Source organism: Hevea brasiliensis, chromosome 1 (genome assembly GCF_030052815.1).
Source record: "Hevea brasiliensis isolate MT/VB/25A 57/8 chromosome 1, ASM3005281v1, whole genome shotgun sequence".
Classification (NCBI taxonomy): Eukaryota; Viridiplantae; Streptophyta; class Magnoliopsida; order Malpighiales; family Euphorbiaceae; genus Hevea; species Hevea brasiliensis.
The window spans coordinates 117,806,609-117,831,630 of NC_079493.1; the positions used below are offsets into that span (position 1 = coordinate 117,806,609).

Here is a 25,022-nt window from a genome sequence, read left to right on the forward strand (position 1 = left end):
GCTAATAAGCAGGAATACTATTCACCGATTACTTGAAGAAAAGTTGATGTAATTTGAAGATATAAAGAGGCCACAGACCCGCATCTAGTTGTTTGTTGAAATAAGGGAAGCAAAGATCCAAACACGTTTTTATCTAAATGACAAGGAAAGTTAAGCTTTTGTACAAGTGAACAATATTGAATTGAACTGGTAAACTACACAAACACACAGCAACAAAGAGAGAGAGCTCAATTGTTCGACGAAATACCACAAAGAAACCTCTCTAATTTTGATCAGTTGTTACAAATGAAAATAAAACCATGCCATTTGTGATTATTTAAAAAATAAATAAATAACAATGAAAATAAGAGCAAAGAGAACAACAACTAGTGGTACAATAGAGCTCTTAACTTGAATACGGTGTTGTAAATAAAATAACAACAAAAAAACATAAACCTTCGTCACCAAAAATGAAAATGTATGTAAATCACATATAAAAAAATATATAAATGAAAGACTTCATATACTTGAATTTATTGTCGTTAATTCATAGGTAAACCTTAGCTATAACAAGCGTTTCATGAAAATGGTTTACAAATCACACACCATTAATGATACAAATAAGAAAATCACTTAAATAAAATATCATACAAAAAGTAATAACATAAAAATATAAATTTCTCAATATGATAGGACAATTTTTGTCGCCAATAAGGATTGACATACAGGACAGCGATGACTCCCAAAAAGAATACGACGAAGGATACTGAAAAGCTTGAAAAGAAGACTACCTCATCAATTTCATGCCATTTGCCATCTGCTTTATGTGCCAACCTTGTTGGTGACTGGGGTGACTCATTATCATTGGTGCAGTTTTTCTCCAGCAGAGGTCCACAAAGAAATGGATTCCCTTCATAGCTACTATTGTCAAATGTGCTAAATTGCCCCATATCAAGAATCTTGCCTGATAAGTTGTTGTAAGCAACAGAAAATACCTCCAGAAAGTGTAAAGCTATCAATTGTGAAGGAATCTCTCCACTTAATTTATTATGAGAGAGGTCGAAACTCTCTAATTGGGTAAGGTTTGACAAAGATGCTGGAATGGATCCTGTCAAGCAATTGTGGGAAAAGTTCAAGGCACGAAGTTGAGATAGCTTCCCTAGCTGGTATGGAATCTGACCTTCAAGATTATTATGCGACAAATCTAGTCCAAACAAGTAGTTAAGAACGTCACCCTTGTAGCGGTATTCCACATGTTTTGTTACAAGCCCAACTTCTTCCTTCTCGATGCCTTCAAAACCGTTAACACCAAATACTGTGCTGAACTCATCATGAAACCCTTTCCTTCCCAAGGAGAGATTATATAAACAGTGGGGTATGGACCCAGAAAAAGAATTTCTTGAAAGATCCAATAAGGTGACGTTATTCAGTTGACACAAACGATTTGGAATTGAGCCATTTAAACGATTTCCTCCTAATAAAAGAACCCGTAAATTTGGAAATCTACCAAATTTATTGGGAATGCTACCGGATAACTCGTTATCTCTCAAGTTTAACGTCAGCAGATTTGAAGAATTGACAAAAGTTTCTGGTATTGATCCAGTCAATCTATTACCTTGCAAATTCATATGCAGAGTACCCCGTGAATCTCGTCCAATGAAGCAAGAAGGTAATGATCCAGAAAGAGAGTTGTGAGAAAGGTCCAGGAATAAAGCTGACCAAATTTCACAAGAAATCTGACCTGTAAAAGAATTTTGAGAAAGGTCTATCTGAATCAATAGTGGGTTGTTATAAATCCAGCGAGGAATTTCTCCATGAAAGTGGTTGTTGCCAAGATGTAATGCCTGTAGGTCAGGCATATTAACGACTGAAATTGATAGAGTTCCCACGAACTGATTATCATTCAATTGCAAAACAAATAATCCAGAGAGGTTAAATCGACTGGTAAATATTTGACCATGGAAGTTATTATTCGATAACCTTAGAAATTCCAAATAGGTGCAACTTGAAAGAAGTTTGTCTGGTACAGCTCCTGAGAAGTTGTTAAAAGACAAGTCCAAACTAAGCAATTTGCAGTCATCGCCAGGTGAGAAAGGAAATCACCTTGAAAACCATTGTTGGATAAATTGAGAAACTCCGTGTTGGGAAAGATCTGTCCACCAAGTTCTTGAAGCTGTCCAATAAATTGATTGTCTGAAATATCCAACTTGGTAATATTGAAGCTGGTGTAGGTTGGTAGATGAAATTGACCCTTGAAACAGTTATTCTTAAGACTCAGTCGATCTAGCTCTGTATTGTTCTCAAGCAACCATATGGGAAAATTTCCTTCTATTTTGTTGTTAGACAAGTCGATCACTTCCAATTTGAACTGGTGAAAGAGAAACTCAGGAATACTTTCAAGAGCACAATTTTGCAAGACAAGAACCTTTAACTGGAATGATGGAATCCAACCAGGATATTTAATCGCAACCGTAAATTTGTTGTTGTCACTTGCAAAACTAACCTCTTCAAGTTTGGAATTGTAAGCAAATAAGTTGAACGAGAATTGGCCCTCAAAAAGATTATGGCTAAGATCAATAAATTTGAGGGATTGGAGGCTGGTTAACCATGATGAAGGAATATTCCCTGTGAATTGGTTCCCGGACAGATCTAAGTGTCTCAGAGTCGTCAAATTTTGTTGGCACGGAAAAAGATTGCCTCCAAAATTATTATAACTGAGATCTAACTCTTGAAGTCTCATCAAGCTACACAAACCTGTCCAAGTAACAATGATTGATGCATAAGAGCCAATTTAGTTAATACTTGCCTTAGAATATATTTAGTAAGCTATTAAATAAAAATAAATAAGACAGAATATAAATTTACCTTCTTCCACTGAGATGTTGCCATTGAAATGATTATCACTTATATTCAATATTTTCAAAAATGAGTTAAAAAAACAAAAAATCATATTTGAGAACAATTAAAAATAGAACATAATTTAGATTTAAAGTCCAATAGTCAAATTTGCCTTCATATTTGGGTCTTATTCTCAAATGTATTAGGATATGATATTTTCATATTACAGATTAATTTGAACTACTTATTGAATCACTATATACATAAAAAAAAATAAATTAAATTCATGCCAATCTTTGAATTGAAAGTTAATTAAATATTTTGAATCCAAATTAGAATTGTTTAATTTGAAAAAATTAATTTAAAAATAAACTTTATTTATTTAATTTTTTAGTCAAATTAATTTCGATTCATTAAATTAAATTTAAATAGTCATTTTATATTGAGTCAACAATTATCAAATTAACCTTTAATTTTATATGTCATATGAGTGTGGATCATTTTAGACTGAGTGACGCTCAAACTAAACAAATTTTAATATGAGATTCCCTAAAAATTAACATCTATAATTTGAAGTCCATAGAAATCAACTTTAGTTTCTACATAACCAATTCTTGCCTTAGAATTATTATTATTATACTATATTAAAAGAGGTGCACTTTTTACTACTGTTAGTAATAGTCCACTTTTATATGATCAAAATGGTTGAGGAGATGTCACTGTGGTAGTGAGTTTATAAGGCGTGACGTGGCTGTGGGTTAAAAGGTCAAATTATTTTTTCATTTTAATTTTAATGTTTTTAAATTATTTAATTATTATTTTTTATTAATTTACTGTTCCTGTGATCATGATATTATTATAATTTTTATTTTCTATGTATTTATCATTTTAATTTTTTTTTCTCTTTTATTGCAAAAATAAACTTTATTCTCAACAAAATTAATTAATTAATTAATTAAGACTTTATTTTCTTATTTTTACCATATTTTATTTTGAAAACTTTTGATACACTATTTAACTTTTTTCATTTTTAATTATTTAAATTTTTTGAATTAGAAATGACGCTCAATTCCCTTAAAATTTTTATTTAAGTGTTTTATTTTATTAATAGAATTTTTAAATTTATTTTTTTAATTTTAAAATCACTTAGTATATAAATTCAAATTATTTTTTTAACTATTTTATTTTATGTTATTATCATTTTAATTTCTTTAAATTATTTAACTTTTTAATTCTTAAATTCAAATTAATTATTATCTTTTTTTAAACAAGTTTTAAGATGAATTTATTTTATGATAAAATGAATTTTAATTTACATTCAAATGAAATATCATACTTTTATTTATTGTAATGGAATATAATAACAATTAATTGTTCGCCTATATTGACAATATTTCTCACACTTATTTATTTTTTTTTTATAGACATTACTTTGAAATAGTAAGAATTTGATTGATATTATTATTCTTTCATTATAATATTATAATTGTTATTATTATTATTATATAAAAAAATTAAAAAATTATATCTCTAGAATTTTTTTATAATATATATTTAGAGTTATTAGTCTATTAAATGTGCAAAAAATTTAGTTAATAAGTAACAAATAATTAAATTTCTTTTACTCTTAAATTATAATGTATAATTTACAATATATTTAATTTATTTTTAACAATTATAAAAATATTTTAAAACAAAGTCCATATAGAGAATTTTTATAAACTAATTAGACCCGTTTCTATTAGAATAGTTTTAGGCTTTTTCTTTCCTTTTTTTTTAAGATTTGTTAATTAATTTGTTTTTTTAACCAATATTACTATTATCTTTTTTTATATAGCTAAACTTTATAATTAAATACTTTTACTATCAAATTATATTTTATTGAACATCTTATAATAAATAAATAATAAATATTATATTATTAATATTAGTTGGTCTTAAACTAAACTATGTATACTATAGTGAATGAATGGTTAAAACTTTATTTCAATTGCATTGAGTAAATGATTTTAATAATTATTGTAATAGTTCTATTTGTAAGATTTAAGTATAATATTTTATATTATGACAAAACATAATTAAATATGCTTTTTATATAAATATTATTTATTTATTAATTATATTAATATGATTAATATAAAAAAAATTACTTGCAGCAACAGTAGAATGTAAGATTTATAGCTTGCATATTTAATAAGCAGCCAAATAAAAAGAAATAAGCGGGTTATGAAATTACCTTTCATTGGGAAACTGCCACTAAATTGATTAGAACTTATATCCAATGTTTCTAAAAACTTCAGATTAGCAAATTCTGAATCATCTGGTTTAAAAAAAAAAATATTTGAGAACAAATAAAATTAAGACATTTAGAATGGTTGTCATAATATATATATATATGAATTTAAGAATCAAAATCTTGAGTGATACAAGATAACTCAAAGATGATAATATACTATTATTAAAGTAATTGTGACTAAAATCTAAAACTTTTAACTTCTTGAAATTTGATAAACTTGTATCAAAACCTGCGTAGCATATAGAGTTTTTGTTATTAGCAGCTCAAATAATGTTTCAAGTAAATCTAATGTGGCATTCAATTTGTAGTATAATTTTATAAAAAAAAAAAAAAAGGGGAGAAACTCTGAGGTTTTCAATTTTGTTTTTAGTATGCATCTCATTTTTAGTTTTTTTTTTTGTTTTTTTTTTTTAATGCTTGTAAAAAAAAAATGCATCTCATTTTTAGTGTTCTAATTTGTAATCCTTTTTATGTAGCGACTCGATGAGTAACTCAAATTAACCTACAACTTGAATGACCAGATCCAAATTCACTTTTAAAAAAAAAAAAACAAAAAAACCTTAATGACCCGAATCCAAAATAACATAAATTCAAATAATTTGAATCTGCTTGACACAAGTTGTTTGCAATTTTAACTTGATTTGTTTAAAAAAATCATTTAGTTTAAAGTATTGAAAGGAAGATAAAAAAAAAATTAAAAAAAAATAATGAGAAAAACTAAATGATGAAGAAATGTTGCATCCTAAGAAAAATTATAATTTTAATTGCTGTGTAGTAATATCAAAAATATAATAAAATTAAGATATATTATGAAATTTAAAAAAAAAAAACATACAGTGATTAAATCGGTAAAATTTAAGTGTATAGTTATAATATTAGGCCTATTAAAATTTTAACGATTCTTTGTAGAATTGGGATACATATTATTACTTTGAAAGTTTTTTTAGGTATAAATTCAAACTTATTATTACCACTATATTGGGTATTATTTTCAAATGGATTAGGATCTTATATTTTTGTTAAATTTATTATAATAATTAATTTATTTTTAATGATTTTCTTCGTTAACTTTTATATATATTATATAGAGACTTCACTTGGGACCGATACGTTTAATTATTATAATAAAATAATTATGCAGTCGACCATTTAAAAAACATAACTTTTGATGGACTAATTAAGAGCAAAAAATTAATTAAGATAATATATATATATATAATAAAATAATTATGTAGTCGACCATTTAAAAAACATGACTTTTGATGGACTAATTAAGAGCAACAAATTAATTAAGATAATATATATTAGAATTGGGATACTTCTACTTTGAAAGTTTTTTTTAGGTGATGCTTAGAATATATTAGAATATATTTAATAATTAGCTGAATAAAAAGAAATAAAAAAGGATATAAAATTACCTCCCATTGAGATGCTGCCATCGAAATCATTATGACTTATATCCAGTGTTTTCAAAAACTTCAGATTAGCGAATGCTGAGTTGAAAAAAAAAATTATATTTGAGAACAATTTAGAATAAGACATTAAGTTTTTTTTAGGTGATGCTTAGAATATATTTAATAATTAGCTGAATAAAAAGAAATAAAAAAGGATATAAAATTACCTCCCATTGAGATGCTGCCATCAAAATCATTATGACTTATATCCAGTGTTTTCAAAAACTTCAGATTAGCGAATGCTGAGTTGAAAAAAAAATCATATTTGAGAACAATTTAGAATAAGACATTAAGTTTTTTTTAGGTGATGCTTAGAATATATTAGAATATATTTAATAATTAGCTGAATAAAAAGAAATAAAAAAAGGATATAAAATTACCTCCCATTGAGATGCTGCCATTGAAATCATTATAACTTATATCCAGTGTTTCCAAAAACTTCATATTAGCGAATGCTGAGTTGAAAAAAAAAATCATATTTGAGAACAATTTAAAATAAGACATTTATGTTTAAAGTCCAATAGGCAATTTTGCCTTCATATATTGGGTGTTATTTTCAAATGAACTAGGATATTATATTTTTAGATTGTAGATTAATTTAAACTATTTATTGAATCACTATATACATAAAAAAATTAAATTAAATTTATGCAAATATTTGAAATGAGAGTTAATTATATATTTTGAATTCAAATTATAATTGTTTCATTTGAAAATTTAATTTAAAAATAAACTTTATTTATTTAATTTTTTTAGTCAAACTAATTTGGGCTCGTTAAGTTAAACTCAAATTGTGATTTCATATTGAGTTAGCAATTATCAAATAAAATAGTTCATATCGGAGATTGTAGATTAATTTGAACTACTTATTGAATCACTATATACATAAAAAAAATTAAATTAAATTCATGTCAATCTTTGAATTGAAAGTTAATTATATATTTTGAAACCAAATTACAATTGTTTAATTTGAAAAAATTAATTTAAAAAAAAAATTTATTTATTTAATTTTTTAATCAAATTAATTTCGATTCATTAAGTTAAATTTAAATAGTCATTTTATATTGAGTCAATAATTATTAAATTAACTCTTAATTTTATATGTCATATGAGTGTGGATCATTTTAGATAGAGTGATGCTCAAATTAAACAAATTTTAATATGAGATTCCCTATAAATTAACATCTATAATTTGAAGTCCATAGAAATCAACTTTAGTTTCTACATAACTAATTCTTGCCTTAGAATTATTATTACACTATAATTAAAAGAGGTGCACTTTTTATTGCTCTTAATAACAGTAAAATGTCTCCTCTACCCTCCCCTCTTTTACTTTGTAGAGCTCGATGCAGGCTTTGAATTCTTATTTTTTATTTTTATTTTTTATTCAGTTATGACTTTAGAGCCACTTTTATATGATCACAATGTCACTGTGGCAGTTAGTCTATGAGGCGTGACGTGACTGTGGATCCAAAAGTCAAATTATTTTTTCGTTTTAATTTTAATGTTTTTAAATTATTTAATTATTATTTTTTATTAATTTACTGTTCCTATGATCATTATAATTTATTACAGTTTTTATTTTCAATCTATTTTTCTTTTTCAAATTTTTTGCTATTTTGTTGAAAAATAGACTTTCTTCTCACCAAAATTAATTAAATAATTAATTAAGACTTTATTTTTATTTTTACCATATTTTATCTTAAAAACTTTTGATGTACTATCCAACTTTTTTTCTTTTTAATTATTTAAATTTTTTGAATTAGAAATGACGCTCAATCCCCTTAAAATTTTTATTTAAGTAGAATTTTTTATATTTAGTTTTTTAATTTTAAAATCACTTAGTATATAAATTCAAATTATTTTTGAACTATTTTATTTTATGTTACTATCATTTTAATTTCTTTAAATTATTTAATTTTTTAATTCTTAAATTCGAATTAGTTATTATCTTTTTTAAACAAATTTTAAGATGAGTTTATTTTATTGTAAAATGAATTTTAATTCATATTCAAATGAAATATCATACTTTTATTCATTGTAATGAAACATAATAACAATAACAATATTTCTCACACTTATTTAAAATTTTTTTTATAAACATTACTTTGAAATAGTAAGATTTTAATTGATATTATTATTTTTTATTATTATAATAATAATAATAATAATAATAATATTATTATTATTATTATTATTATTATTATTATTATGCAAAAAATATTAAAAAAATAATATCTATAGGCTTTTTTTTATAATATATATTTAGAGTTAATGGTCTATTAAATGTGTAAATTTGGTTTATAAGTAACAAATAATTAAATTTCTTTTACTCTCAAATTATAATATATAATTTACAATATATTTAATTTATTTTTAAAAATTAAAAAATATTTCAAAACAATGCGCATATAAAGAATTTTTATAAACTAATTAAACCTATTACTATTAGAATAGTGTTAGGCTTTTTCTTTCTTTTTTTTAAAGATTTGTTAATTAGTTCATTTTTTTCACTAATATTACTATTATCTTTTTTTATATAGCTATAAACTATAATTAAATATTTTTACTATCAAATTATATTTTATTGAACATCTTATAATAAGTAAATAATAAATATTATATTATTAATATTAGTTGGTCTTAGTGAATGGTTAAAACTTTATTTCAATTACATTGAGTAAATGATTTTAATAATTATTGTAATAGTTCTATTTGTAAGATTTAAGTATAATATTTTATATATATTATAACAAAACATAATTAAATATGTTTTTTATATAAATATTATTTATTTATTAATTATATTAATATGATAAATATAAAAAAATACTTGCAGCAGCAGAATGTAAGATTCATAGCTTGTATATTTAATAAGCATCCAAATAAAGAGAGGATATGAAGTTACCTTCCATTGAGATACTTCCATTGAAATAATTCTCACTTATATCCAATATTTCCAAAAACTTCAGATTAGCGAATTCTGAGCCATATGGTTGAAAAAAAAATATTAATATTTGAGAATAAATAAAAATAGGACATTTAGAATATTGTCTTGAAAAAAAAAAATACCTTTGTGTGGAAACTGACCAACCATATAATTGTATTTGAGAATTAAAATTTTGAGTGATACGAGACCATCCAAAGATGATAAGATACTATTATTGAAGAAATTAAAACCAAGATCTAAAACTTTTAGCTTCTTGAAACTTGATAAACTTCTATCAAAACCTGCATAGCACATAGAGTTTTTGTTATTAGTAACATTAGCTAAAATGATGATTCAAGTAAATCTAATGTCGCATTCAATTTGTAATACAATTTTAGTTTGTTTTTAGTATGCATCTCTTTTTTAGTATTTTTTTTATGCTTATAAAAAAAATGCATCTCATTTTTAGTGTTTTATCATGTTATATTTTTCGAGAGATTCCTTTTATAAATAAATAAGGTTAAATTAGTTTAGTTACTAAATTGAAACAAATTAAAATTTTATGATAAAAATAAAAATTAGTGGAAATTTTTGAAAGCTTTAAAAAATAAATTAGCTTGCCTAGAACAGTAAAATTTCTGTCTTTAATTTGGAAAGTTCAAATTTTCAACAAGCATAATTTCTTATTTGTAAGTCCTTAAAATGTATTAAAGAGGGGAAAAAGGAAAAAGGCATTTCAGATAACAAGTAGCAAGTTATTAAAATAAATAATAGTCTTTTTCATATAATTTTGTAATCTAAATAAAAAATTATAAATGAGAAAGAAATTTGAAATTTAATCACTTATATGATAGCTAGCAAACATATACAGTAATAATATATTAATATAATATATTAATATTTATGTCGTTGCTCTTACTATAAATGTATAGGTGAAGAAAAAAATTTATTAATATAAATTTATAATTTTTGTTAAATTTATTATAGTAACTAATTTAGGTTTAATTATTATAATTCAATAATTATGTAGTTCACCATTTTTTTTTTAAAAAAAAACATGACTTTTAAATCCACTGGTACTTGATGGACTTTTTTATTTGTCGAAATTGATGGATTAATTAAGAGCAACAAATTAATTAAGATAATATGTACGTACCTGCTGGGTGAATCCAACTATCGAACCGATTACCAGATAAATTAAGGCTGAGCAGTTCTTCAAAAGGATGAAGCATGGAGAGATTTAGACTACAATAACCACTGACCTCACCGATTTTAGGAAAACCTTGAACTCCAGCAAACCTATCCTCTCTTCTTCCAAGCAAGCTCCGCACCCATTCATTTGAACGACAATTATAACAAGAAGTACCCATAATGAAAACTTAAACAAGGGCCTTTCCATTTGAAACACAAATCACTTATTGCTAAATCACTGATGAGGAGGGTATTAAATTTCTCAGTTTTGAGGTCCATCTCCGTTTCTTCTTATATACAAATGCCCAGAAAGAAAGTAAGTAGTGTTGACTTATGGAAGACTTTGAATTATTGATAACCGAATTAAGCTGCGAGCCAGTTTGCAATTGGGTAAGTATTAAAAAATGGAAGATTTCAATTTAATAACTTAGTCTTAGCATTGATGTGTAGGTTTTCTTTTAGTTAGGCAACTTATTGAATAGCTACTAATTAATTCATAAATGTTTTTTTCCTTAAAAAGAATAAATTTAAATACCAAATGTGTCTAATTGATCTTTTTTCACCCTTAAAGGTTCCATCGTAGAAGCGTATAAATTACAAAATAACAAAGCAAACATCCATAACAATAAAATTTACGTGATTCATTATCTCAATATAGAGTTACATTCAAAAACATATCATCTTCCTCTATTTTCAAAGAAATCATCAATTACAAGCTCCAAGTTCTACTATCCATCATTCTAATTACATCCGAAAGAACCTCATTATATAACTATTCATATTAAATATATTAGTTAGTTTCTCTTATTCTCCTCTATAAATAACTCAATATATTTACTATTTTAGCTACATTATACATCATAAATGATGTCTTCAATTACAATGGATAATAACATTTTTCTTTTGCAATATGCCCAGGGGCAAAGCTAGGAAATTTTCATTGGGAAGGCCAAACATAATACATCGATTTTATATATATATATATAATTTGTATTATACTAAAAAAATAAATATAAAGCCCATACAACTAACTATATGGCATAATAAAATAAGATAAAAAAAATATAATAATCGTTAAAATTAAAGAGATGTAAAAAAATTAGATATTAGTAAAACAATAAAATAAGCATATTGCTTACAAAAAAATAATAAAATAAATATATTAATTAAAAATAAATATATATTTAAACTGATCCATCTAAAATTTGCATAAGAGTTGAGACTAATGAAATAAATGATTGAAAGGTAAACGAGAAAGAAGATAGAGAAAAAAATTTATCACAAAATGAGGGGGGGAACAAAAATTTAAAAGAAAAAAGTTGAAAAATCCAATCTGATTTTAGATTATGCAATAGGAAATTATTAGATTGGCTTGAATTTAATTTTCAAAAACAACTACCAATTAAATTTTAATTTGTAAATATAAAAGTATGAATATATTGAACTTTTATATTTATTCAATGACAACCTAGTAATTTTAATGTTTCAATTTAAATTATAATATATAAATTATAAATTATTAGGGTCAATATAAAATTTAAGGGGGTGATTGATGAAAAATAAAATTTGCTATACATATTTAAGATTTTTTTTTATATAAATATGTAGGGAGATTAATAAAAAAATTTAGAAATCAATTAATTAAAAAATTAAATTTTAATATACCTATTAAAAAATTTTAAAAACCATTGAGAGGCCAAAACTACCCTTAATCTCCCTTAAGATCGAAGTCTCACTCCCTCCATGGGACTGCAATAAATAAGTGTTATTTTTATTAAGGGGCAAAATCTACTATTCTTAATGGGTAAGAGCACCTCTCTGTAATAGGTAAAAACTACTCTAGATAGGAAAAGCCTGCCTTTTTATAAATATTCCTATTTATTATATTAGTTTTCTCAATCTTAATCTGATTAGGAGTTTTACTCAATTTATAAATAATATTATAATAAGAATTCTACTATATATATAGGAAATACTTCTATATTCAATTAAATAATATTTCTCCTACTCAAATTAGACAAAAGTATATCTCCAAATCGTACTAGTATTTTGATTCACAAATCTAATAGAATAACAAATAAAAAAAAAGCAAAAGAAGTTTACTTATAACCATTATGAGTTTTTAAATTTTGTTTTAAATTTGATTTTAATATATTTTAATTAAAATAACTATTTTTTACAGCATATAAAAATAATATTTAAAAACAAAACATATTTAAACGTCAATTAAAAAAAAAACTCATAATCAAGAATGTGTGAAACATCCATTTGACAAATATATATATATACACACACACACGCCAAAGGAGAGTTTTAAGCCCAAGAACTAAATTCTAAACCCTGCAAATCTAGAAAACTCTCAAAATATATCATTTGAGCTAGAGCGTGAAAAAGGTGTTTAAATTCCTGAATTCTTTGATCATGTCCCAAGATTGCATTAGCAAGCTAATAATCAATCTATTGTGCGATTGCCTTCTTTAATACACATGCATAACCTACTTGCTCGGTGTAGGCCAATGAAAAGAGATGGATCATATATATAAAGAAGTTTTAAAAAAAGAATTAAAGCAAGCAGTCATTTATTAAGTGCAATAACGCTAACTAGAAAAATTATAGGTATACTAGCTGTGGGCTTGAAATTCTTTTTAATTTTTGCAAGGAAAGAAGTTTTCTTTGAGTATGATGGTTTTAAATTTTGGAGGACGTTAGAAATTATACAGTGTTAGTGTTAACCGTTGGCGTCGCATATAATGAAAATATATACCGATAATAAGCAAGTTAGCAAATGGACTTGGAATTTTCTTAGTCTTTTGCAAGGAAATTAGTTTTCTTGCAAAGTGTGATAGTTTCAAATTCTGGAGGACGTTAGAAATTATACAGTGTTAAATGTTGGCATCACATATAATGAAAATATATACCAATAATAGGTAAGCTAGCAATGGACTTGGAATTTTCTTAGTCTTTTGCAAGAAAATGAGTTTTATTTTGAGTGTGGTGGTTTTAAATTCTAGAGGACGTTAGAAATTATAAAGTGTTAACTGTTAGGGTCACGTACAATGCAAATATGTACCAATAATAGGCGAGCTTGTAATGGACTTGGAATTTTCTTAGTCTTTTGTAAGGAAACAAGTTTTCTTTTGAGTGTAATGGTTTTAAATTCTGGAGGATTTTAACCCCGTCACTCGATATAGGCCAGTGAAAGAATACATATATATATATATATATATATATATATATATATATATATATATATATATATATATATATATATATATATATATATATATATATATATATATATATATATATATATATTGACTAATTGAATACAATTGCACCCAATATAAAATGTTAGGACACTAAAATTAAAATTGAAACGCTAAGATAAAGTTGTAAATTGACGAAAAGATTTAGTGTTGGTTATCCAATTTCCCTATTATATTTTGTCATTAATATTTTTCTTTTGTCGTTATTACAATTTTCTCTTAAATTCTAAAAAAAAAAGAAAAAAGAAACTATGGAGTGTTAGCCGTTGGTATCAACTATAAGGAAAACAGAAGCAATAAGCAAACTAGTAGTGGATTGGAATTTTTCTTATTCTTTACAAGGAAATAAGTTTTCTATTTGAGAGTGACGGTTTTAAATTTTGAAGGACTTTAACCTAGTCATTCAATGTAGGCTAATGAAAAAAGGTGGTTGGAATTTTTTTATAGTCTTTGCAAGGAAATAAGTTTTAAGTGTGATGGTTTTAAATTTTAAAGGACTTAGTCATACGATGTAGACCAATAAAAGAAGGTGGACCGTGAAGTTGCTTAAAAGCTAATATATATATATATATATATATACACACACACACACACACGCGCGCGCCTGCACCCAATATCAAATGTTAGGACAATATAATCAAAATTGAAAGGCTAAGACAAAATTGTAAATTACCGAAAAGATTTAGTGTTTTTTTTTTATTCAGTTGCCCTATTATATCTTGTCATCAATATTTTTCTTTCATCATTATTGCAATTTTTCTCCTTAATTCTCAAAAAATAAATAAATAAATTTTTTTAGAAACTATGAAGTATCAGCCCTTAGCATCACCTATAATGAAAATTGAAGCAATAATAAGCAAACTAGCAATGGACTTGGAATATTTTTTAGTCTTTGCAAGGAAACAAGTTTTCTCTTGAGTGTGATCGGAATTTAAAGCAGGTTAGTGTAGGCCAATGAAAAAAGGTGGATTACGAAGTTACCTAGAAAATTATATATATATATATATATATATATATATATACATATATAATTTTTTGAAATTATGAATTGTTAACTGAAATTGTCATGATGAAAACTTAACCAATAATAAACAAGCTAACAGTGGACTTGGAATTTTTTTATAGTCTTTACAAGGAAACAAGTTTTCTTTTTAGTGTGGTGGTTTTAAATTCTGGAGGACGCTAGAAATTATATAGTGTTAACCGTTTGCGTCACGTACAATGAAAATATCTGCCAATAATAGGCGAGCTAGCAATGGAATTGGAATTTTCTTAGTCTTTTGCAAGGAAACAAGTTTTCTTTTGAGTGTGATGGTTTTAAATTCTGGAGGACTTTAACCCAGTCACTCGGTATAGGCCAGTGAGAGAATATATATATATATATATCGACCAATTGAATACAATTGCACCCAATATCAAATGTTAAGACACTAAAATTAAAATTGAAATGCTAAGATAAAATTGTAAATTAATGAAAAGATTTAGTGTTTGTTATCCAATTGCCCTATTATATTTTGTCATTAATATTTTTCTTTTGTCGTTACTGCAATTTTCTCTTAAATTCTAAAAAAAAAAAAAATAGAAACTATGGAGTGTTAGTCATTAGTATCAACTATAAGGAAAACTAAAGCAATAATAAGCAAACTAGCAGTGGATTGGAATTTTTTTTATTCTTTACAAGGAAATAAGTTTTCTTTTTGAGAGTAATGGTTTTAAATTTTGAAGGACTTTAACCTAGTCATTCAGTGTAGGCTAATGAAAAAAGGTGCATCACGAAGTTGTCTTATATATATGTATAACATTAAAATTTTTTGAAATTATGGATTGTTAACTGTTAGTGTTATGATGAAAACTTAACCAACAAAAAACAAACTAGCAGTGAACTTGGAATTTTTTTATAGTCTTTGCAAGGAAACAAGTTTTCTTTTAAGTATTAAAAGGCTAAGATAAAATTGTAAATTAGCAAAATGATTTAGTGTTTTTTTTTTTATCCAGTTGCCCTATTACATCTTGTCATCAATATTTTTCTTTCATCATTATTGCAATTTTTCTCCTTAATTCTCAATAAATAAATAAATAAAATTTTTTAGAAACTATGGAGTATCAGCCATTAGCATCACCTATAATGAAAATTGAAGCAATAATAAGCAAATTAGCAGTGGACTTAGAATTTTTTTTAGTCTTTGCAAGGAAACAAGTTTTCTCTTTAGTGTAATCGGAATTTAAAGCAGGTTATTGTAAGCCAATGAAAGAAGGTGATCACGAAGTTGCTTGGACAATTATATATATATATAACAATAAAATTTTTTGAAATTATGGATTGTTAATTGTTATTGTCATAATAAAAACTTAACCAATAATAAACAAACTAACAGTGGACTTGGAATTTTTTTATAGTCTTAGCAAGAAAACAAGTTTTCTTCTAAGTGTGATGGTTTTAAATTCTAAAAGACTTAGTCATTCGATGTAGACCAATAAAAGAAGGTGGACCATGAAGTTGCTTAAAAGCTAATATATATATATATATATATATATATATATATATATATATATATATATATATATATATATATATATATATACCAATTAGATACAATTGCACCCAATATCAAATGTTAGGATAATATAATCAAAATTGAAAGGCTAAGATAAAATTGTAAATTAGCGAAAAGATTTAGTTTTTCTTTTTATCCAATTGCCCTATTATATTTTGTCACAATATTTTTTGTTCATCATTATTGCAATTTTTCTCCTCAATTCTCAAAACATAAATAAATAAAATTTTTTAGAAACTATGGAGTATCAGCAGTTAGCATCACCTATAATGAAAATTGAAGCAATAATAAGCAAACTAGCAGTGGACTTTGAATCTTTTTTAGTCTTTGCAAGGAAACAATTTTCTCTTAAGTGTGATCGGAATTTAAAGTCAGTGAGTGTAGGCCAATGAAAGCAGGTGGATCACGAAGCGGCCTGAAATATATATATATATATATATATAAGAATAAATTTTTTTTAAATTATGGAGTGTTAACTGTTATTTTTATAATGAAAACTTAATCAATAATGAGCAAACTAGCAGTGGACTCGAAATTTTTTTTTTTTTTCTAGTCTTTGCAAGGAAACAAATTTTCTTTTGAGTGTGATGATTTTAAATTTTGAAGGATTTTAACTCAATCACTACCCAATCACTCGATGCAGACCAATTAAAAAAGGTGGACCACAAAGTTGCCTAAAAGTTTATATATATATATATATATATATATTCTTATTATATTTTTATGTCATCAACAATAATATTTTTTTAGAAGCTATATGTGGAGTGTTAGCCATTAGCCTTACCTATAATGAAAACTTGACCAATGATGGGCGAACAAGCAATAGATTTAGAATTTTTTTCAGTCTTTGCAAAAAAAAAAAAAGTTTTCTTTTGAGTGGGATAGTTTTAAATTCTGGAGGACTTTTCATGGGAGTATTACAGTAAGCAGTCATGTACCTTACCCCTTAATAAGATCCGATTTTCATCATTATTTTCCAACAAAAAGGAGTGATATCACCTAATATATTTAATTTTTCCCCTTTAACTATAATTTTAATATATTTAAAAGCTGAACTTCAAAATTAAAACGTTAATAACGTAAAACTTATATTTGTTATGAAAGTTTGAGACATCAATTTTGAGTAATTTCCAGGAAATTGTATACATATCATTAGTCTAACCATCAGTCGTCCAACAAAATTAAGGATGCCCATTTACTTTTAACTGAACCCCCAACTCCAAATTCGAAAGCTTAGCCCATCTGCATCTCAACTTCATCCCACTAATAATTTCCATCAGAATAAACCTATAATTGTTGTATTAAGCATTATTTAATTGAAAGTGTGGCAATTTTAATAGTAAGAAAATAATATTACCCAATATAAACATAGAAATGTTATATTTTAGTATAATATTCGTACAAAAATAATAAGCATAGCTTATAATATTTTAAGTTAATAAAAATGGCCTCCCAAATCCGTTCCTCTAGTCCTCCCAATTGACCCACCTAAACACCATAACTGATATCATTAAAAACAAAAATTCAGCCTCCAAAACCATGGCCAAGAAGATCAAATTCCCAATAGAAAGGGAATAACCCAATCATTTACTTTGAAAATTAAAAACAATACTTTTTTTTTAAAAAAAAATTCTAAAATTTATATAAAAAATTTTAATTTTAAAAATTTTGTAAAGAAAATAATAACATTTTAAAAATATACTAAAATTTACAGATAAAATTTTAATTTAAAAAATTTTTAACCTTAGTTCTACCCCTCATTATAAAGGAGGTGAAAAGACACCTTCATATAGTTAATGTGCTTTGTCCACTTGCTAGTCGATGTTGATAATAATTAAACTTAATAAATATATAATGCTAAATTATTCAATATTTTTAACATGACAGATTTTAAAATTAAGAAGCCATTTGTTAAAAAAAAAAATGGCATGTGGCTTGTCATGCTAAACTGTATATTATTGATTGATTGATTTGCAAATTTTTTTTAAACGTTGTCAAAGATAACTCTACCATGATGTTTCTAAGCTCTAATAGTTAGTTAAGTATCAATAATAGTGCTAATGTATTTTCTATTGGATGAATAACTTATCCATTCTACATTTACCTTTATCTCATATTGAAATTTAGTTTCTAATATTATTTTTACTATTAAAAATATTTAAAGAAAATAAAAGTGTCAAAATTAATTTTTTTTTTAAATTTAATTAATCCCATTTGAGGTAGAAATTGAAAGTCCTTTTCTAATTCTACCTTAACTTAATAAATAATATTAACATATTCTACAAGAAAAAAAATTATATCACTTCTTAATAAACACATTAAATTTAAAAAAAAATTAGAGATATTTTTTTTTTATTTTGAGCTTTCGTAATTTTGTAATATATTTTAAAAGAATTTTATATACATATTTATTTATTTTTATGTTATCTATAATATTATAAAAATACACATAAATAAAAAGTTTAACAAAAAAAGGTTAAAAGAATAAAAAAACAAATTAAATAGAAGCCATTTTCTAAAAGAATTATACCTTGACTTAATAAACAATATAAATATATTTTAAAACAGAAAATTATTAATATGAGAGAACAATATTATATGATTTTTTAATAAACACATCAAATTAATTAAAAATAGACTTATTTGTAGATAATTTTTTTTCTTTTGATCTTTCATAGTTTTTCAATATATTTTAAATTAAATAGAATTTTATCAATATACATAAAAATATAATAATATTAAATTAATATATTAAAATTATATATAAATATAAAAAATTAAAGGAATGAGTTCGGTATATTGTATCAAATTAGTAAATATGTGTGAAATAATTCAATATTTTACATGTAAATATGCTGATTATTTTATAGATATAAGAAGTCTTGACAAAGAATAAAAGCAAGCAGTCATTTAAGTGCAATAATGCTAATAAGAAAAAAAAAAAAAAACAAACTAGCTATGGATTCGGAATTTCTTTTTAGCCTTTGCAAAGAAATAAATTTGTTGTTTTTTTCGAGTGTGATGGCTTTAAATTTTAGAAGACTTTAATTCAATTACTTAGTGTAGGCCAATAAAAAAAGGTGGATTATGAAAGTATCTAGAAGATATATATATATATATATATATATATATATATATATATATATATATATATATATATATATATATATATATAATACTCAAATTTAATACTAAAATTTTTAGATACTATAGAGTGTTAGCCGTTAACGAAAATTTAACCAATAATAAGTGAACTAGTAGTGGATTTAGAATTTTTTTATAATCTTTGCAGGAAAACAAGTTTTCTTTTGAGTATGATAGTTTTAAATTCTTGATGGCTTTAACCAAATCACTCGGCCAATGGCCAATGGAAGAGGGTGGATCACGAAGTTACTGGGAAGCTATATATATATATATATATATATATATATATATATATATATATATAACATTAAAATGTTTAAAAATTATGAAGTGTTAGCCATTAGCGTCATGCATAATGAAAAATTAGCAGTTGATTTGAAATTTTTTATAATCTTTGCAAGGAAACAACTCAGATTAGGCCAATAAAAAAAGGTGGATTACGATGTTACCTGTAAGCTATATATATAAACACTAAAACTTTTAGATACTATGAAGTGTTGGCCGTTAACGTCACATATAATGAAAATTTAACCAATAATAAGTGAACTAGTAGTGAATTTGGAATTTTTTTTTATAGTGTTCTCAATGAAATAAGTTTTCTTTTGAGTATGATAGTTTTAAATTCTTGAGAACTTTAACCCAATCACTTGGTGTAGGCTAATGAAAGAAGGTGGATCGTGAAGATAGTGGGAAGCTATACACATGTATAACATTAAAAATTTTAAAAATTATGAAGTGTTAGCCGTTAGCGTCATGCATAATAAAAAACTAGCAGTTGATTTGGAATTTTTTACCATTCAACATGCCTTCTTCCGTGCCCGCATAGAATTTATTTGGATAAACATATATCACAGTCCAAAATGGCAGGTAAATTGACTTTTCAGCAATTGACTGATAATTAGGCCTCATCTTCCCAAAGGTGATATTGTAGAAGCAGCGGGGTATTGACCCAGAAAAAGCGTTGCTTGAAAGATCCATTAAGCTTATGTTTTGCAACTGACACAATTGCTTTGGAAAAGAGCCACTCAAATTGTTTCCTCCCAATAGAAGAACCCTTAAATTGGAAAGTTCAGCAATCATGTTGGGAATTTTTCCAGACAACCTGTTATCTCTAACATTCAATGGCAATAGATTAGATGAATTGAGCAAGGCCTCTGGCAGTGATCCTGTAAAGTTGTTCTCTTGCAGATGTATTTGCTCTAACTTTCCTGTGTTCGAGCAAGAAGGTAGTGATCCCGAAAGAAAGTTATGAGATAGATCTAAATACACAACAGAAAATGGTTCACAAGTAAGCTCTCCTTCAAAAGAGTTGTTCCGCATATCAAGTATCTGCAGCCATGTCAAGTTACCAATCCATCTGGGAATCTTCCCTGACATATAATTGTTACTGATGTCAAATAAAGACAGTGAAAATGATTTGAATGATTTTATATTTGTCAGACTTCCTGTAAATTTGTTGTCACTCAACCGCAATGCCTTCAACACACTCCATTGGTAATGAGTTGAGAAAAATTCCCCATGGAAGTTGTTGTTGGATAAGTCTAAAACATCCAAATTGGTGCAACGTGCAGTAAATCCTACTTCCCCAGAGAAATTGTTCAAAGAAAGGTCCAACTCCTTCAAGTTTGTAATATCACAAATGGAAGCAGGAAGACTACCATCAAAAGCATTTTTGGATAAATTAAGAGATATCAAATGAGGAAATTGTTTTCCAACATTTTCTTGCAGCTGCCCTTCAATTTGATTGTCTGAGAGATCCACATGAATAGCTTTCTCCAAAGGATAGGGCTGTATGTGAAACTGACCTATCAAGGAGTTATTCCTGAAACTCAGGAATTCAAGTCTAGTATTATTTGCAAGTAACCAAGCAGGAAATCTTTCTTTCAACTTATTGTGAGAGAGATCAATTGCTTTCAGTTGCCACTGGTGAAGAAGAAACTGAGGAATTTTCTTGTTCAGATTGCAGTTAGACAGTACAAGGACCTTCAATTGAAAGTTTGGAACCCAAACTGCATCTTCAGTTTCTATTTCAAACTTGTCATTGTCACTTACGAATTTTACCACGTCCAGCTTGGAATGATTGCCAAATGAGCTGAATGAGAATGAACCCATAAATTGATTATGACTTAGATCAATGTATTCGAGGGACCTCAGACCAGCTATCACATATGACGAAACATTTCCATTGAACTTGTTTTGCGAGAGATCTAACACTCTAAGGGATGTCAAATTTTGGAGGCATGGAGGAAGGGAACCTTCAAATTTATTGTAACTGAGATCTACCTCCTGAAGTCTATTTAATGCACAAAGTCCTGCAAAAATTAAATCTGCCCATCAAATTTACATATGACATATATTATCTAAATTATGATTATAAAATTAAAATATGCTGAGATTTTTTTACTGGTTAAGAATTTTTTGAAAGTGAATGAATTTTTTTTTGTTTTTTTGTCAAAGAAAGTGAATGAATTTCATTTCACTAAAAAACATAATATATTTACACTGTTGATTAACAAGAATGCATATACCTATACGGAGATTAATAAAAAATGCATATAATAATCGTTATAGTTTATATATTTGTATTATAATTTCTTTTCTCCCTGACAATGCGTTTTTCAACTCAAACTTCACTACCTAGCAATCAGCTGAATTTCTTGATAAGGATACCATAGTGATAAGAATCCGTGGTTGCGGGCTGCGCGCAACTCAACACTAGTTATGTAACGACTGCAACTGCAGCAGAGATGCGCAGAGCAAAAACAGAGAGAGAGTATATAAATGCAGAGCAAATGAAAAAAGTCCGAGGGAGGAAATGAGAGTGTGAAACAAATCGTAGTTAAAACAAAAAAAAAGCCTCTCTGGTTACTATCTCTTTCTTCTACCAGTGTTCTCAACTGTCCCCTGCCCCATCCGAACAGGGGGCGGCTCTCCTCTATGCTCAATGGTGGATTTTCTTCTTCAGTGCTCTCAGGTGGCGGTGTAAATATCTGGTTTTGCTTGTTTCGGGTTGCAGGTCGTGCTTTTCTTGGAGAGGAAGATCAAGGAAACCTTTAGCTGTGGTTCCTACTAGATGCAGGTGCCGATGTGGGTTTCGATGGTAGTAATTTATGTGGTCTACTCTAGGGGTTATGATGTTTGGGTATGGTATCACTGTGGACTTTCCTATTGCTTGTCCTAAGCAACTCATCCCTTAAAGTCTAAAGGACATTGAGACGTCAAGAGCCCTGCTATATTGCCCCTCGGAGATGTGAAGTTTGGTCCTTGAGTTGTCTGTGACAAAGCAACTGAGATGCTCGACTTGGCTAGGGTGTCTATTTTGTGGCCTCTTTGAGCTTCAGTAGGCTTGAAATCTGATGTAGAGAGGTCATCTTCCCCATTTTGGCCTTCTTTGGATACTGAAGTCGCAGGATGATTGATCGCAGCTAGGGCTTCTCCTCAAATCGGGTTAGGGGAGAACGCAGCAGGTCTTCTCCCTGGATTGGGTTCTAGCAGCGAGTTTGATTGTGTAAGGCCTTGAGCCTATTTTATGTTAGGCTTGAATACTGTAGACTTTGAAGCGGCCTACTTTGTATTTGGATTTGGGCTGCGGGTCCCTTTGGTTCTTTCATTTTGGTCAATATTATGCGGTGCTTTGGTTTAATGGTAATCTATCTAATATTTTTAATTTAAAAAAGGGAGAGTGAAACAAATCCCTAATAGCCAATTTTGGAGTAGCAATTTCGATGAATAAAATGGGGGAAGGGATTCAACTTTAGTATATATACAAATGAAATTATCCGGATGATGTTATTATTATTACCATTATAACAAATCTAGATTTTAACAATATGCTTAATATGCTGTTAAAAATTTAAAACATATTATTAATAAAAATTATCAATAATTATCTAATGATGTACATAAAACTCGTAATTTAAAGTTTTTAACAATAATTTCATATTAATTTATAATATTATTATATATGATGTTATATATATTTATTATTTCATATGTTATTTTGATGTTTAAATATGTTATCTTTTGTGTTATTTATTACTTTCACATCATGTATAAAATGATATTGAAAAAGTGTTATTAAATCCTAGATTTGTTATAGTGTATTATTATTATTATTATTATTATTATTATTATTATTATTATTATTATTATTATTATTATTATTATATAAAATTTAATTAATTAATTAATGATGAAAGTAAAATAATAAGAATTTTATTTCTCTCATTTTATAAAAATATTTTTATATACATTTCAAATAATAATCTACTTCCTTTTTAAAAAGTAGTTAATTTATTAGTTTTTTAATGCGTTCATGTTTAATGTATGCCTTTATTAAATATATCACTAATCAAATATAGAGAGAGTTGTTAACATAAGTTATATATCTAGCATTATTAGAATCCATATTAGAAAAAGAATAAGAAAAATTTATTACGTGCAGTTTCGATTCTATCCTAATTTTAATTTGATTCTTTGTAAGAATTAAAACTTGAATCAAATTTCGGTTCTTTCATTTTCTGAAACTATAATGAGATTCGAATTTCAATTCGATTTTAAGTGCTTTTAGTTTTGATTCAATTGTAGTTTTGATTCCTATTCTGATTTAATTCAATTCTTGATTCTTATACTCAAAATTGTAGTATTATTGTATTTCTTTTAAAGAATAAAAATAATTATATATTTCTAACGTCAAACACTACAAGAAATTAAAAAAATAGCTACAAAAATTACCGACCAAATATACTGAAATTTCGTAGGTAATCAGTGATTACCGACAAATTACCGACGAAATTTTTTCGTCCACAAATACTAGCGTAGGTAATTTTTACCGACGAAAAAAATGTTGTCGCTAAATTTACCGACAAATTATTTAGTAGGTAAATTTAAATTTTTTTGTAGGTAATTTCGTAGGAGATTTTGCTCTTATAAATTACCGACAATTTACCGACAAAATTTTTTGTTGGTAATTACCGAGGAAAACAAATTTTCGTAGCTAATTTTTATTTAATATTTTTTAATTTAATCATTAATTTTTAATTTAATTTAATTTTTATTTTTTTTAATTTAAATTAACTTTTAAATTTAATTTAATTTAAAATGTAATTTAAATTTTAATTTAATTTAATTTAATTTAATTTAAAATTTTCAAATTAATTTTTTAATTTTTAAATTAAATATTAAATATTAATTATTTTAATTTATAATTTTTTAAGATTTAATTGACTTGAAAAAAATTACTAGTGGAGCCCAACATAGATCCCATATATGTGACTATGCCACAATTGCTCTATGTTTGAGGGTAGTTCTCCTTTTATAGACAAACTCACTACCCTCAAATCTATTCTCAAACGATGTGGGAATTTCACA

General features: G+C 25.9%; 1 protein-coding gene and 1 pseudogene across 2 annotated transcripts in view; both read right to left on the reverse strand.

Annotated features, from left to right (window-relative positions):
- Window positions 1-25,022, reverse strand: part of LOC110648563 (receptor like protein 21-like) — a 152,136-nt gene that overhangs the window by 17,978 nt on the left and 109,136 nt on the right. The window lies entirely within an intron of this gene.
- LOC131180837 (receptor-like protein 56) lies at window positions 504-2,723 on the reverse strand (annotated as a pseudogene).